Here is a 17,286-nt window from a genome sequence, read left to right as displayed (position 1 = left end):
AAGTCAACCTCAACTTCTCGGTTTACCTTGTCTCCCATGTCCAGTCCATTGGCAAAGTCTACTGGCTCTAGCTGTAAAATGTCCCCAGACCTGGTCGTATTTCTCTTTCCTCCACCAGTGTGTGGGGGGAGGGGAGAGCCCAGGCTCCCTGGAAAGCAGAGCCAGAGGCAGCCTGCTCATGGCTGTCACCTTAGCAGTGAGCAAAACCCAAGAGCAGACTGAGTGACAGGAGAGAGAGATCAGGAGCAGGGAGGCTAGTGGGGATAGGTCATCCAGCCGGCCTCTGCCACAGACCATGGGATCCCCAAGGATGGTGCCCTGAGAACCCTGATCAACCTCACTGGGGAGCTAATTAGAGGACCCCGCTCCAGTCCTCAACCAGGTTGGGAGTGGCTCCAAGGAGATGCTGCTGGTTGTGTAGGCAAGGAAACCAGGTGGGCAAGGAGGCCCAGGCAGGAGCAGGACGCAGGTCTGTGAAGTCGATCAGACCCACCCAAGAACACAAGGCACAGGAGAGGTCACAAGGATCTAAAGTGGAGCAGAGTTGGATCCAGATACACCTTGTTTCCAAATCGAGTCATCCCTGGAGTGCCCCCTGGTTTTCTCTGCTTTGTTTTCTTTCCAACCTTGACCCCTCTCATCTCTGCATTTCTCAGCTGTTCTGGGAAAAGCTTAGGTTTCCAGAAGGTGCTGTCAGTCAAACCAGCAGCCTTTCATCCTACTGGGTGGGGCACTCAGAGCATGGCGCTCATCTCAGTGCCACTCCCACTCCTTGGCCAGGCCCTGCCACAGAGTCATGGGGCTGTTGTAGTGGTGTAGCTGTGTTGTGTTGTCATCATGGTGGTGGTGGTGATGTACTGGTATTCTGTTGTTGCTTGAGTCCTGGAATCATTGAAAACTCAGAACTATTCAGATCTGGAACTTTCCAGAAACCTGAACATCAAATATGCTTCCTCCCCTTACCTCCCACAGTCCCAGACATGTGCCTTACACACTGTAAACAAGGACTGATGGGACGAGGCCCTTGGAGAGGTAATATTAAATTAAAAGCAAATGAACACCAGCAGGCAGACACTCACCTAGAGGCCATAAGAGGAATCAAAGGTGGTGAGAGCAGGTGACAGAGGCAGTGTGTGTGAGGATTCTTGGCCCAAGAGATGTCCCTGCAGAGAGGGTCACTCCTCGCCCCAAGCAAGTTCCAGCCTGCTAGACACACCATCCACCTGGCAACTTCCTCTGTCCCATTCTACCTGGTGTAGCCTCTTCCAGTTGCAGGAATTTGAGGCTCCCCCAGAACCAGGATGGGAGCTCTGCTCTCAAGGTGCAGGATCAAAGCTGTGTGGCTGTGGCCTGACTCGCTGGGCACCTTTCAAGAAATAACCAGAAGAGTGTTCCTTGCACCTCTTTTTCCAGAGAGAAGCAACAGAAGGGGATATCCAACTTTAAACTCAGCCCATAGTCTTCCAGTAAGTCAATCAATATGACTAATTTACTCTCACAGAGTCACTTTTACGGCAGTCATTGTGAGCGACCTTACATAATAAAATCTCTCTTTCACACACACACACACACACACACTCACACACACACACTCACCTGCTTCTTGAATTATGGACAGTGAAAAGTACAAGAAAGCATATGAGTGTTGGGGTGATAAGTTCCTCAAGAAAGACCAGTTTCTCCCCATTCCCTCCATCAACACACATCTTATTGGGGGGGGAATTAAAAATTGTATCTGCATCTTAAAAAAGGGACAACGAGGATATTTCTTCCTCTCTGTATTTTGAAATTAGTTCAGAAAGAAGTTTGAGACAAATTTCTGTCCATCTGCCACACGGCCTTCACTCAGCGGAACATAGGCAGTCAAGCTTCCGTGGGGCCGAGGAGGTAGTGGAAACACAGAAAACTGCGTCCCAGCCCACATGCTGATCGTTTTCCAAAGCAGTCTTCTTGCCAGTTGGGCTTTTGGCTTCACCCCTGCAAACGACTCTCTCGCCCACTGCCTAGAAGAGGCGTTTTGGCAGGAAGAGGAATCTACAGGGTGAGTCTGCCATGATGTTCCCATCCCGATGGGTGGGGAGAACTGGGACAGGAAACAAGTACTGCGAGGCAGGTCAAGTTTACCTTGCAGGGCACTTTTCCCCACATGCCCTTGTACCTGTTGCCCAGTCGTCTTGGGCAGCTGCCTCTCTGCCCCAGCTGCTGGCCTTATATTCTCATCTCACTAACATGCATTAGGCCTGGCACTGTTCTAAGTGCCTCTTGTATGTGAACAGTATGCAACCTGTAGGTTGATAGTATGCCCATTTTACAGATGATGAAACTGAGGCTTAAGTTAAGGAACTTGCCCAAGATCACACAGCGGGCAGGCGGCCAAGCCAGGATTCCTGCTGAATTGAAGCCTCTGTTGTGGATCTGCCCACCTGTTCACCCAACACACCGAGCTCTTCCAACCTCAAGGTGGGCCAGCCTGCCTCCCGTCTCTCGGGGTCCGAGGTAAGCAGGAAGCTGGTCAAATCATCCTTCTGGAGGGAGGGAGTTGAAGACAATCTCAGAAGCTGCCACACTCAAGGCCTTCCAGAACTGGCTTTCTTCCATTTGCCCTTGAAACTGGAAAGCGAGTCTCCTGGGTGGAGATTTTTCTGGACTCTTGAAACGGATACACATATGTCAAGGGGAGTTGTGTTTCAGGTTCTTCAACACCAGTCGTTCTAGAGCACCCAAGACATCCATCCTCGCCTTGCTTGGTTCTGAGGCCTGTTGTGGCAAATGAGGCTAGGGATGGGCCTTGCCCATCGGACAGAACATCGGGAAGGCACAGTCTCCCATGTCCTTGGTTTTGTTGCTGTTGGTCACCACTAACATTTGCTTTGTAAATAATTTCAATATTTACTTGGTCATAAATGCTCACCTGACTCCCAAATAGCTGTCAACCTCAGGATACTATGACCATGGAAGACTTGGTGCCTGATGTGGAAAAACAAGCCAGAGAAAATAGTTGGCTGTGTCATCGTTTGGAGAAAAGAGAAGAAAAACTGGTACCCCAGGCATTTCTAAAAAGAAAGAGGGACAGGAAAGAGAGAGAGTAGAGTCTTGAAAATAAGCACAGACTCATGCCCCTCAAGGCCAGAGATGTCCACTACCACTTCTGCTCACTGCATCGAAGGAGAGTCAGGGACAGCAAGCCAAGAAGCATATGGCAACGTGAAACCCCTCAGTAAGAAAGACCATGGCTGAGATCAGTTATGAGCAAATTGTTTCCACCACAGAAGTTTTTCTTCCAAAGAAATCTTGCTCAGAAACCTATCTAGTCCAGGCAAGCATGAGGGCTTTCCCTCACTGTCCCATGAGTTTCAGGACCAGAAGCCACCGCACAGTGTCCAGCCTCTACCATATGGAGGTCTTTCCTGTCCCAACAGCCTGGGAAGCCCTGCCCCACCCAGAGGCTGGGGTCAGTTGGTCAAGAAGTGTTCGTGGTTGAGACCATGGCCAGGCTGCTCTGCTTCGAGGCGGTACAAGTTCTCATACCCTTATATTTTCCCCAGGACAGAAATGAGGACCCGGAACTGATTCTCAGTCAAGATTCTTATACAAATGTCCTAAAGCTGCCATAGCAAATTGGAAGGGGGGGAGGAGGCAAGGTCACCTTGGAGGATCCCAGGTGCCAGACCCCGTGTGCCATGCTCACTGTTTGCCCTGATTCACACAGGAGGAAATTGAGGTCCAGAGAGGGTGAGAAACTTTACCCAAAGTCCCACAGGTAGGAAGTAGTGGCACCAGGAAGTTTGACTTTCAAGGCTGTGCCCTTTGTATGACACCAAACTACAACTTAAACTGGATGCTTCAGGTGTTTGTAAAAACTAAGTCAGCAAATCAGCAAATTTCAACTAACAAGGCGGAGAGTCCTTCCTGCACCAACGTGATTGTGCAATCACTATGTAAATGATACACAAGGGAGGACAATGGAGGGTGTTTTAATCCCCATGAATGCAGTTTGGAGAGGGAAGGTATGAAGGCAGCTGTAAGGAGTTACTGAGGAATTAAGAGAAAACACTGAAGGGCGTGACCACTCCTTCCAGTGTGGGGGAGTGGCCACGGGGGAGTGACCAGCTCCATGGCGTGGAGGCACCATGTGTTCAGTTAGAAAAGCACAGGGAGGAAGAAAGTATGTCCAGTCACCAAAGTGGCTTTTCTGGTTTTCCCTAAAATCTCACAGTGAGCTTAGCGCCCCGCCCCCCCAATGAAGCAGGCCCTCCCCATTCAGGATGAAGCAGGCCTTTCCCATTCAGGGAGGACCAGGAAAACAAGATGACCCTCATCCACCAGCTGGTCCCCCACCCCACTCTTGCTGAAGTTGCCTGGGGCTCTTGCTGAAGTTGCCTCATATTGTCACCTTCTCCCCTCACTCCATCCTGATCCCAGAGTGTCTCTGATTCTATGACCTCACTCCTTGTTTTAACCCAAGTTCCTGCCTGAACTAATAATCCTGGGCTCATGAGCACAGGGCCGTCTCAATCCGCCACGAACACAGACACATCCACCGCATAGCCCTGCCCCTCCTCCAGGAGCTCCCAGCACATGGAACTCCGAGGCATTCCTGAAGGACAAGACATCATGGTCACTGTACAGTAAAAACAGGCATTGGGACAATTTCAATACCAGTGCTTTAAACAGGATAAGAGGTAACAATGATTTTTCTCAAAACACCAACTTATATGGCTGCTCTCACTTATTTTTTCAGCTCAAAAAACAAGTCCAGCCAGGCCGATTTCTGCCACCTCAGGGGCAGCAGCTCTATCCCCAGCGCCATGCCAGCAACAGGGCAGCCCCTGGAGACAGTGCATGTCAATTCATCAACAGAAGTTGTAAAACAAAATTGTAAAACAAAATTTACAAGTCTACACAATGGTAGAAAGATGTCTCTTTACATATTAAAAGGCCTTCCTATATTCTCTATACTGGTGAAAGGTGTGTGCTGGGGAGCGGAAAGCAGTTAGTGTCCCGAAGGTCATCTGGAAATGGGCAGTGGAGGAGCATCCCGAGTGGCTGCACTGATGGTGGGAGAGGGGGACATATGCACAGGCACTTACTTTTTGTTGGGTATCTATATCCAGAAACCATAGTTTTAGAAAGGAATTGACATCTGTACTAGAAAATGTCAGAAAATCTGAAACCAAACTCTAGTTCTGTTAACTAAGAGTTATGAGGGACTCCAAACAAATCACCAGCTATTGTAAACCTCAGTTTCCTCACTATGTAAACCAGTGATAACCATTCTTGCTCCCCCTACCTCGCAAGATTGCTGAGACTATCCAATTATATTGTGAATTGAATAAAAAATTTTTTTAAAAATATAAAGCACTATAAAAATGCAATGTATTTGTTCTTGCCCAACAGTAAAGAGAAAAATGAGAGCAATTGGTGTTATTATATTCCCAGGCTTTGTGAGAGTCGAGATGTAGTGTGGATTATATAACCCCCCTAAAAGCTTTACTGTATATTGATCAACAACAATAATAAAAAAATCTTTTTTAAAAGTATGCAATGTCTAAAGAGAGCAAAATGTTTATTGAAACCTAATCAATCATTTAAAAAAAATAATTCAGGATCTCCCCATTTTCACATGGCTGTTGTGAGAAGCAAAGGACATCATAGAGCTGGAACCTTCCAGAAACTCTGAAAAGCCACGCATACCAGTTGCTGTTCTTGCTATCAGTGGTATAAGTTGGGAGTCAGCAATAAGCCCAGTCTTGGGTGCCACCAGAGGGAGATAATTAACCCACTAGTGGCTAAGGAAAGAGAAGTGTGGAGGGGACAGGATGGTAACCATCAGAGGGAGGAGGTGGGAAAGAGAGAAGGGGGACTGAGTGCACAGAAGTTCCCTAGGTGAGAGAGGGACCCTCCTGGCTTCTGATGGATACCCTTGTTCTGTCTCTAAAGCCTAGACTCTGGTCACACCTGAGCAGGGGACCTCCTTAAGCAGAGGACTGAAGCATGAGGAGCCCCTGGCCCAGAGAATGCTGTACAACAGAACTAGTCCTGAGACACCTGTCCTGCCTCAGGTACTGTCAAGCCTAATCCGGAGGGACCCAAAACATTGAAGATGCAAACAAAGTCCATTGATTACGCACCAAAGCTTTATTGTCTAGCTTGGCCAAGCGGCGGCAACTCCGACAGAAATCTGAGGGAGAGCGCACTGGCCCTTTGTTCTACCTAGTTTTTATAGTTGTGCAAGTGGGAAGTATAGAAGCAAAAATTGCAATTAGGTTCCTTTTACCACTATTGGTTATAGTCATATGTACTTTAACATGATAGGACCATGTTCAATTTGCAAGCCATACATCATTTTGGAGAACACAAAATTTACAAGTCTACACAATGGTAGAAAGATGTCTCTTTACATATTAAAAGGCATTCCTATATTCTCTAATGTTTATCCACCATCTCTCTGTCCAGACTAGAGTCACACACATTAACCACATACATTCACATAGGAGAGGTAGTTTCCATGGGGACAAATACCCGCAAATGGCTCATTGCTATAAGAAAAGGTTTATTTTGGCTTTTCTCTTCCTGCACCTGGCTAGCCATTCACCCCTTTCCCCACAGGTGTGGTGGAATGTCTGGGAATCCATGTTTTCCTCTTCTTTGCATTTACAATACAATGCCAAGGGCCATCCTGGCTATGCCAATCACACAGTACAGAGACTATTCTCCCAATTTCTCTGCACACCTTAACCCAAATTAATAAAATGTTATTCAAGCCTCTTAAAATATTAATATTAATTCTGCAGCTTTTGGTACCTTACAACACCTGAGGCTGAAGTGGCGCAGTGTCTCCTCAGTACACTGACAGAAGTCATTAGGTCAAGGTAGGCTAGTGGCAGAGGCTATTGTCATGCAGGTTCTCATTGCATTCAGGCAGACGGTAAAGGAATTATGGAGCCAGAAAATGGTGGGCCATTTTGTTTATTAAAGTCTCGTAATGCAGATGAGCAAACAGGCAGGGAAGACCGCTTCCCTTTCTCTCAGGGCTCCCAAAACCCGACTCAGTCTCCGGTTTCACACCCTGGGCTCATTCTCCAGACTCACCCTCCAGACCCATAGCCCCCCCCCCCCACAAGCCTCAGCAGGGTTCCCAAGCCCCTCAGCACCCTCTCTCTGCACTCTCCAGCCAAAAAGGCTGGGAAAAAAACCCTTCTCCAGCAAACAATAGCAAACAACAGCCCCTCCTAAGCAGGAAGGCAATATGCAATTTGCAATCTGCCTCCCTGAGGGCAAGCACCCACAGCCTTCCATAGACTATACATGCATGGCACTGCCCAATACAAGGAGCAAACTTAAAAAACATTTGTTTACCCAACAAAAACCCTGATACCAGGTATTTGCCCATCTTACTTTCTGATCTTTGAGACAAGAAGTACCTTTTCACTCTCATTTTCAATGAATCTGGCTCTACTGGATGAATGCAATTACAGTGTCACCTTTATATCCCAGAACACCCCACCAGGAGAGGATAATTAAGTAGGTGACACCTGAGAGGGTTGCTAGGCCAGTTGGCACATGCGACCCAAGAGCTGATGACTTTGGGACATATTTCTGGAGATGAGGGCAGGCTGGGCTCCCAGATGACGGGCAGTCTCTACTGTAAGATCCCTTATTCTCACTGTTGGTCTTGCTAAGCAGGGAGGTTAAAGCTTCTTACTGCAAAAGACCAATGGATAGCTACTCTAATTAGCATGATAAAACCGGTATTTCCACAAGGAGCTGAGCAAAAGAGGCCTTGGGAAGCCGGGTGTGGACAGCACAGACCCTGCGAGGGGCAGTGCACAGAGGGCTGTCCGGTCCCAGTGGGCTCCGTCCTGAGCAGGGTCTGGAAGCTGGGCTCCTGCAGGCTCTGCTGCTCAGGGAGGACCTGTGCACGCCTCTTGGTGAGGATTTGGGTGAGTCACCGTGTGGGGAGGAAAGAACACAGGCAGCTGAGTCAGAGATGGGGAAGAGGGTTTCTTCAACTCAAGTTTGTTCCCCAGGACTCACACGCCTTGGCCTCTTGCTGCTGGAAATTTACTCCCTTGCCTGAAAATGCCCCCTTTCTGTTGTTTCTTGAAAACAGGGAATGTAAACATAAGAACACCCTTGCATTACCTGGTACGGCGCTACAGGTGGACAGCACAGCGGGCAGATAAGAGCTGGGGCTTGTGGAGCCAACAAAGAGGGATTCATTGTTGCTGCTGAAAGAACCGCACAGAGCAGACAAACCAACAGACACTTTCTTTTTTTTTTCAAAATAGTCTAGCTAGGAAAAAAAAAGTTTGCTTTAAGAAGAGGAAAACTCCATCAGAGACTGAACTTATTCAAATTGATCTGATACCTGCATCTATCTTTTTTCAAAGGACCCCCTGCATGAGGACCCTGGCCACGAAAGCAGGGGGTCCTGGAGCAAGTAAACATTTGCCACAAATGGGATTTCCCAAGATGCATCTGCTCAGAAACTAGCCCCAAGTGTCACTTGAGCGATGTCCAGCCCTTTCTGCAGCTTGGAAGGTGGACTATGAGACAATCCAGCTGAATATGGGGCTGGCTATGTAACATACAGGATTGTCCAACACAAAATGAAACTGGAAAAAGAACAAAAAAGACATTGCTGATCTTTTCAGCCCTGGGGACCAAACCTACAGGGTACAAAGAAGGTGCTGATGCAGGGGACCACAGCCAGACTAGCTGGCTCTTCCAAACCTTCGTAATTCAGCGATTGGGATGGGAGAGAAATGTTTGCAGGCAAAAATGTGCTCTAAGGTTTATAAATCCCCCTGGTGGGTAGATTCACTTTGTATAAACAAATGCAGTTCATTTTCCTCGTACACAAAGCATTCTGTGCGAGTTCAGCGGCAGAGCTGCTACTTTAGAAAAGGGGTGTCTGGGAGTGGCCATAAGTCAGTGGGGGGCAGTGACTGGGGCCCTTTGCAGAGCAAATGGCACAAGTTGTAAGTTACTATCCTCAGGTAGGCCCTAGAATAGTAACCCTCCCCCACTGCCTGCATTCCAAACCATGACTCCAAGTGCCCAGAGAAGGTCTTAGCCAATCTCTGCTGATGCTCTTAGGAGAATTACCTTTCATTCCAGAGGTGCCAGCCCCAAGTCCAAGTGCTGGGCAAGGTCAGGTGGGGCCTGCGCCAACACACAGAGAGTAGATGCCAAGTCGCTTATGGCCTACAATCCACCCACAGATGGTCTGCTCCTATGTGTGGGCGTATGTGTCTGTGATGTGTGTGTGCTGTGGATTAGTTTCTTCCTCTGTAAAATGGGGTGGATGGTTTATAATTGACTTAATAAAGCTAAAGCAGCTACACTTGTGTACACAGTGAGAGCCTCATCAATGTTAGCCAAGCGGGTCACCGTTGGACAGAGTCCCTGCTTTACTTCAATGCTTTGTCCTGACGCTCCAGGGTCAGTCCACCTGGTTGACAGAACACATCTGTGGGAGTGAAGCTCAGACAGTGTAAAGGAGTTAAAAAGTAGAATCTCCCAGCACACGGAAACCAAGACCGTAGCCAGCATTGCCCTGGGTTCTCTGGCTAGAGGTGCAATTGGAAACCACTCAGCCTGAATGTCCACACCCAGATCTGCTCACATTAACAGTATTTTCAGAGTTTATATAGCTTAACTCCAAAGAAAACTTTTTTTTTTCAAAGATATTTTAGCCTAAATGTGTATAATATAGGTAGTAGGCATAGAATATGGGAAATAGACTTAAAAGAGTCATGGCTTAGAAAAGGATTCCACACCCAGGTGTCCTAGATCTACATGAACATGTCAAAGGGACTTACATAATACCCTAATGTACACTGACGAAATGAAGAAAACTTGTATCATCAATCTTTGGCCAAAAATTAGAACTCTTAGTGCCCACTCACTTAAAAATGACTTAAAACACTACACCATAATTGTTCGTGAAAGTTTTATTAAGATATTTTTGTTAACATCTGCAGAGCCACTCCTTGATAGACACTTCCTTGGTCTGCACATGGAGTGTCTGTTGTGAGAGAGGAAGGGTGTTTCCCACCATATGTGTGGAGCCCCAAGCACCTCCATTTTCATAGCTGGACAGACAGTTCTGCCCAACTAGGAAGCACTGCAGCCGCCCACCCACGACAGCAGCGATACTGGGCTCTGGACCTCAAGAGCAGCCTGCAGTAGCAGGAACCAAGCAGCCAAGGGAACTTTAAAGGGCTTCCCAAGCCTGTAGGATATCCTGGACCCTAGGAAAGAAGAAGGGCTCTGGGGGCAATCTTGAGACCCCCTGTAATTCCTTCTACCCTTCAACAAATGCACGCTGAGCACCTAAAACATGAGAACCTCTGCTCCAGGCATTTGGGATGTGTCAATAAAGAAAACTGTCAGGCTGCTGGCCACCTGGAGTTTATGTGCTGAAGGAGGAAGGGATGCAGGGAAACAGAGACAGTGACTAGAATGAGTGATGCATTTGTATGGTTTGTTATGAAGTGATAAGCATTGTGGAAGGAAAGAAAGAAGAGAGGCAAGGAGGGAAGGGGGAGGAAGGAAGGTTGGTTGGAAGATAAAATAGTAGAAAAGGGTAAGGGTCAAGGAGCACCTGGGCTAGGATGGGGAGAACAGGGACTGGTGTGATTGCAGACAAGAACAACCTCTGAGCAACATTTGCAGGAAGTAAGGGAGACCAGCTGGGAGGCTAGGGCAGGTGGGAGATGGCAGGTCAGACCAGGTGGCAGTGGAGGAATAAGTCATGGGTGGTCAGTTTCTGGTAAATTCAGAAAGTACAGCCTGTATGGTTCCTGATGACTGGATGTGGGGTGTGAGCAGGAAGAGTCCAGGTGCCTCCCGAATTTGTGGTCTGAACAACTGGAAGGATGAGTAGAATAATAACTGAGGGGGAGAAGAATAGCAGGTGGAAGGTTGGGGGCAGGTAATGAAGTGGGAGTTCCAGTTTGATCCTGTTGAACTTGAGATGTCTATTAGAAAGCTCAGTGGATTGCCAAGGAAGCAGAGTCATATGGCTGGGAGTTGAAGAGGGGGTTGAGCTGGACTCTGAACTTCAAGCCATGATTCTGGGTGAGACCCCACAGAGCACAGGCGAGGACCAAGGACTGCACCTGTTATCTCCGACTTAAGAGGTTGAGGAGAGGAGAACCAGAACCACCAGAGAGACCCCAGAGGATAGGAGAAAACAGGGAGAGGAGGGGCGGAGAAATCGAGGAGAATGAGAACAAGGGGAATGGTCAGCCCTGGAGCAAATGCTAACAAGGACTCAGGTCAGATGGAAATGAAAACTCACCAACTCCATTCTGGGGCTTAGAGTCTATGACTATTTTCATACCCTTGATTGTCCTTCCTGGGTTGTGAAAGCTCGTCCACAGGGCTCCCACTTGGTTCCCATCAAGGGACCCCATCAAGTTTGAAGTCCAATGTGGTGACAACAAGAAGTCAAGGATATGAGCTTATTTACTGAGCCTTGAGCTTCGAGTGCAAAATGATCCAGCCCAAGGTTATCACAAAGCATTAGAAAAATAAAAACAGTGCAGCTATCACATTCCCAAGCAGAAAGAAAGGCAAGTGGACCACCCAGTCCCTGCATTCATAAACAGCCACTAGCCTTCACAAACTGATAAGGCAAGTTTTTTTCCATGCGGGGGGGCATTACTGTTCTAAACCCTTACAAACTATGGATGCATTGAAGCATTTTCTTTTAAAACCAAATAAAAAGAAAACAACCTAAAAATATTGATAAAAGAAAAGCCTAAATAAATTTGTTGCTCTCAGAATCATCCTGATGTTATATGGTAAATCAGTCACTCCAGAGCTGGCTTCCAGGCTCTTCCCCTTACCATCGGGTAAGTTCCTTAACTCTACTGGGTCTCAGGTGCCTCACATGTTAATGGGGGATGACAATGCCCACTGCCCACCATTGCTTAAGGATTAAATGAGATAAAGTGGGTAAGAGCCTGGCATATGGCGGCTGATAAACAGTAACTATTATAATGGCTACTGGCTTTAAACATATTTCACAAAATGATAAATTTCTATGCGAAGTCCTCCTCCTGCAACCCCCCAGGAAGCCTGGAAGTCCAGTCCCGACATTGCTGGGTCTGACTTCACCTCTGACCAAAACCTCAACTGTCCCTAGTGACCCTCAAGGCAGAATTACCCAGATGAGAGCACCTGGTGCCAGGTCTGTGGAAGGGGCCACTCAGGACTTTTTCTCCCCTTCAAGCAGGGAGAAAGGCCCTTTGCAGGAATTTGGGTGGCTGAAGGAAACCTCTGAGTGCAGTGTTGGCTTGTGACTCACATCCCATGCCTGTGGTTCGAAAAATAATCGTTGCCATCCACTGTGTACATTGTCTGCCTCCTGCTCTTTGCCTGAAGAAGAATGTTCCTGGGGTGACGTCCCTTGTCAGGTGCTTCCTTGTTGGCTCTGGACTTGGCCTCCATCCACCTGAGGGGAAGCAGTCCCAACCGCATAGAAAAAGCAACAAACTCCACCCTCAAAACCAAACCCAGCCAAGCTCAGGGAGGGGTGGGCACACAGTTCTCTCCAGGACAGGGCACCCCGCCTGCCACCGCCAGGTCCTTGGGAAAGTGTTTCACTCCATAGGATTCCACAGGGACACAGGTTCATCACTAGCAAGGAAGGTCAATATTTCAAACCCAGAATGATACCCGAAAGGGTTTCTTATAAGTTTCTATGATGACATAACTGGCATCTTAGGTTTTTAAATTTAAAAAAAAAATTAAATATGGTTGAACCTAGATTTTCCTACAATAACAACAACAATAATAATAATAATTTTTACTAGTTCAAATAATAGCTAGTGAATATTTATTTATTTATTTATTTATTTATTTTTAAATAAATTTTTATTAATGTTAATGGGATGACATTAATAAATCAGGGTACATATATTCAAAGAAAACATGTCTAGGTTATCTTGTCATTAAATTATGTTGCATACCCCTCGCCCATAGTCAGATTGTCTTCCGTAACCCTCTATCTAGTTCTCTGTGCCCCTCCCCCTCCCCCTAACTCTCTCCCTCCCTCCCTCCTATGTCCTCCCTCCCCCCACCCCTGGTAACCACCACACTCTTGTCCATGTCTCTTAGTCTCGTTTTTATGTTCCACCAATGTATGGAATCATGTAGTTCTTGTTTTTTTCTGATTTACTTATTTCGCTAGTGAATATTTAACACTTAAAATGTTCCAGCTCAATGTGAGGTCATTGGCATGTATTATGTGTTAATTTCACAATATCCAATGGAGTGTGTGTTATCTCCCATTTCACAGACGAGGAAGCTAATGCAGTAAGAAGAGGCAGGACAGCAGGTGAATCCTGTGTCAGGGTTCAGACTGTGTGATGGGGCAGGGTGTTTCCCCTCCCTCTCCAATAACCCTTCCCCAGACTCCTCTCTGAAGCCCCATCCTGTGAAAGTAGTCCGCCCTCCCCCAGGCAGACCCCTTCCCCTCGCCCCACTCCTCCTGCCTGACTGAAGGAGCTTGGTGAAATAATCTGGAATTGTGATTCTCAGTGGTTAGGTGGTCTTATTTTTTTACGTATCACACCTCCACTGTTTCAAGAATTTTTCTTAACAATTGTATGAAGCCACTCAGCCAGATTATCAACAGCTGTTCAGATTCAATTCTAGGTTTTATTCATATCGTTGGTCTCCTTATAAACCACACTTCCCTTTTCTTGAATTTCTCCTTCTGATTTATTTTTTTCAATTGGTTGAAGAATTTCATGAGTCAGATTTTTTTCAGAAATGGTATATTTCTGCACACAAGACTTTCCTCACTCTGTTCCATAGGAAAGGCAGGATTTCAACCCAGGCTCCGTTGTTCTACTGACTTCAGCCATGCACGTCTTTTAGAAACATGCCCATGCCAGCCAGACACACATTTGAAAATGTTTTCTCTCTATCCTTGGAATTTCTAAGTGCCTATTAAAATAATACCCCCAGCATTTGGGGAGCATTTTTGATCTGAAGTCTTCAGCTCAAGTACATCTTGTTTCTTTGAGCATTGCTTCACCTCCACCATTTTTGTTCTCCCTTCCTGGGACCTGGGATGTGAAAACAAAAGATCTCCTGGTTCCCCTTCTTCATAAATAGTCCCTTTGTAGTCCCCACCTGTTTGCCTTTTTGCTGTAGGGTCGCAACACTTCCTTGAACTACATTGAGCTAAAGTCATCAAGTCAGATCTTAGCTCTGTCCCTTCCATCATTCACTGCCTCTAGTGAGTTTTTTTACTTATCCTCAAAAATTATGCTTTTATCTCCAGGAATCCTTTTTTGAGCTCCAATTCCTCACATTTTAACAACAGAAGCTCTCATTTCCTTCCTTTAATAGCTTCTGAAATTTTCCTCAGGGAAAATATATTAGAATGATATGCTCAGGGGCCCTGTGCCTGGGAACCACTCATTGTCTGTACATTTTATTTATAGGTAAAAGCTAAGACTGATGGATCTGGTAGCTTGTGTGGACTCTCTCTGCAGCCAGTTTAGTGGGAGTCTTAAGCAGCGAGCAGAGAATGGAGTTGGGGTGGGAATCAGCCCACAGGCTTACCTGGGGGATGGTGTGGAGGATGGGGGCAGTAGCATGGCTAAGGAACAGCTCACAGGTGTGGCTGTGCATTTGAGCCAGGGGGGTGGCCATGAGCCCTTCAGTCTACAGGCAAAGGCTGAGGGTCAGTGTGTAGGATTCCTGAGGTTTTTAATGAGTTCTCCCATAACTGCTCCAGGCTTGTCCACCCACACTTGCAGCCTTTCTCTGCTTGTAGGATTTTTAGGGTGTCTCTGAGGGTCAAGAGGAAGACCACAGAAGATCATGGCAGGGGCGGGACATGCCTGGGCACTCCACTGCTGCCTGGGGCCCTCTCCCATGTTTATATTATGGCACTCTAAAGGGCATTGCAGCTCTGCCTTCTCCCTGTGGGTCTCTGCTGCCAGATCGATGTCCCTCATGTCAGAGCAGGCAGCTCATGCAGACAATCAGAGGTCAAATGCCACAGCTGGCTGTTTTTGTATATAGGGAGGGCCCCACATAATTACTTGTCTCTTGACATCCTTTCTTTCCCCTACTCTGACTCCCATCTGAACGACCAGACCCAGGATGGGCTGCTGCACCCTGAGCTTGGGCGGGACTCTGTGCCCGGAGCTTGACAGGAGGGTGGTTTTTGGGGCCACACTGCTTCTCTCTCCAATGGGGGATGAAACTGATGTGATTGAAGCTGAACCAGCAAGGAGTTCTGAAACCCCACTGAGCACAGGGATGCCCTGGGAGGGCGTGTAGCGATGCAGGTACAGCTTCCCAGCTGCTCCCACTGCAGTCTGGCTTGCATGCTCTTTTGCCCTTTCTTCCTTATTTTTCTCCTTTACTTCCACCCCCCTTCACACTTTTGCTATTTCTTTCTCCTCCAACAAACTCATAAATCCACACGAAGGACAGCTCCATTCTCCAAATGGCCTCTGTCAAAACAGATGCTGCAAATTTGTCCCCCTCCAGACTTCTATCAGAGAAGGAAAGCAATGAAGACTTTCAGACAGTGACCAAAATAAATTCAGCGATTTGAAGAAGATGCCTGTGCAGCCAAATAAATGGGTCTGCGGCCAGCAAACCACTCCTGGTTGTGCCACTGCCCGCCTTGACATTAATATTAGTTAATCATGATGATTAAAAAAGAACTGTGAATTCCATAAAAATACTAGCTATGGGGAAAAGGAGTCCACGCTCTCCCCATGGGATCCTCACCGATGACTCCCAGTCTCCACCAAGAAACTGGAGCTGTCCTCATTGCAGCGGGGAAGAGAGGAGAGTGAGGTAACCGTGGGAGAAGAGGACATTGGGACCAAGCCCTGGAACTGTGTGAAAAGAAAGAAAGACATGCAGATCAGCATCCCCAAATCCCAGGTATACACAGCTAAGCGGTCAGGCCTGCTAAGTGAGCAATGTGGGTGTGGGAACACTGTCTGCAGGATCTCCCCAGCACGTTGCACCTGCTGTGTGTCTCTGAGGGTCTCTCTAGCTTGACCACGCTGTGATCTTCTGAAAGGCCCTAGCCCAGGTGAAAAGCACAGACTCTGAAATCAGACCCAGTAATTTGAATTCCATTTTTACCACCAGTAGTCAAATATCAACTCCGTGCCTCTGTAACATGGGCAGAATACTAGTGCCTGTTGATAGGGCTATTAGTAGAATTACATATTCCATTGAGAACACTGCCTGGCATGTTCCCCTCCAGCCCATTTTATTTTGTAACCTTATTTTTTTCTTTTTTTTTCTTTTTTTTTTAAATAAATTTTTATTAATGATAATGGGATGACATTAATAAATCAGGGTACATATATTCAAAGAAAACATGTCTAGGTTATTTTGTTATTAAATTATGTTGCATACCCCTCGCCCAAAGTCAGATTGTCCTCCGCCTCCCTCTATCTAGTTCTCTGTGTCCCTCCCCCTCCCCCTAACTCTCTCCCTCCCTCCCTCCCATGTCCTCCCTCCCCCCACACCTGGTAACCACCACACTCTTGTCCATGTCTCTTAGTCTCGTTTTTATATTCCACCAATGTATGGAATCATGTAGTTCTTGTTTTTTTCTGATTTACTTATTTCACTCTGTATAATGTTATCAAGATCCCACCATTTTGCTGTAAATGATCTGATGTCATCGTTTCTTATGGCTGAGTAGTATTCCATAGTGTATATGTGCCACATATTCTTTATCCAGTCTTCTATTGAAGGGTTTTTTGGTTGTTTCCATGTCTTGGCCACTCTGAACAGTGCTGCAATGAACATGGGGCTACATGTGTCTTTACCTATCAATGTTTCTGAGGTTTTGGGGTATATACCCAGTAGAGGGATTGCTGGGTCATAAGGTAGTTCTATTTGCAGTTTTTTGAGGAACCACCATACTTTCCTCCATAATGGTTGTACTACTTTACAGTCCCACCAACAGTGGATGAGAGTTCCCTTTTCTCCGCAGCCTCTCCAACATTTGCTATTACCCGTCTTGTTGATAATAGCTAATCTAACAGGGGTGAGGTGGTATCTCATTGTAGTTTTGATTTGCATTTCTCTAATAACTAATGAAGCTGAGCATCTTTTCATATATCTGTTGGCCATTTGTATTTCTTCCTGGGAGAAGTGTCTGTTCATGTCCTCTTCCCATTTTTTATTGGATTGTTTGTTGTTGAGTTTTATGAGTTCTTTGTAAATTTTGGATATTAGGCCCTTATCTGAGCTGTTGTTTGAAAATATCAT

General features: G+C 46.7%; 1 long non-coding RNA gene across 1 annotated transcript; it reads left to right on the top strand.

The window, feature by feature from the left end:
- The first annotated feature begins 1,875 nt into the window (after positions 1-1,875).
- LOC136393307 (uncharacterized) lies at positions 1,876-4,814 on the top strand. Its single transcript, XR_010749075.1, has 3 exons — positions 1,876-2,041; positions 2,315-2,496; positions 4,742-4,814. It is a non-coding gene; the product is annotated as an uncharacterized lncRNA (long non-coding RNA).
- Positions 4,815-17,286: the final 12,472 nt, after the last annotated feature.

Source organism: Saccopteryx leptura, chromosome 2 (assembly GCF_036850995.1).
Source record: "Saccopteryx leptura isolate mSacLep1 chromosome 2, mSacLep1_pri_phased_curated, whole genome shotgun sequence".
NCBI lineage: Eukaryota > Metazoa > Chordata > Mammalia > Chiroptera > Emballonuridae > Saccopteryx > Saccopteryx leptura.
The sequence above is the reverse complement of the archived record's forward strand: the minus strand, read 5'-3'. Positions and strand labels throughout refer to the sequence as shown.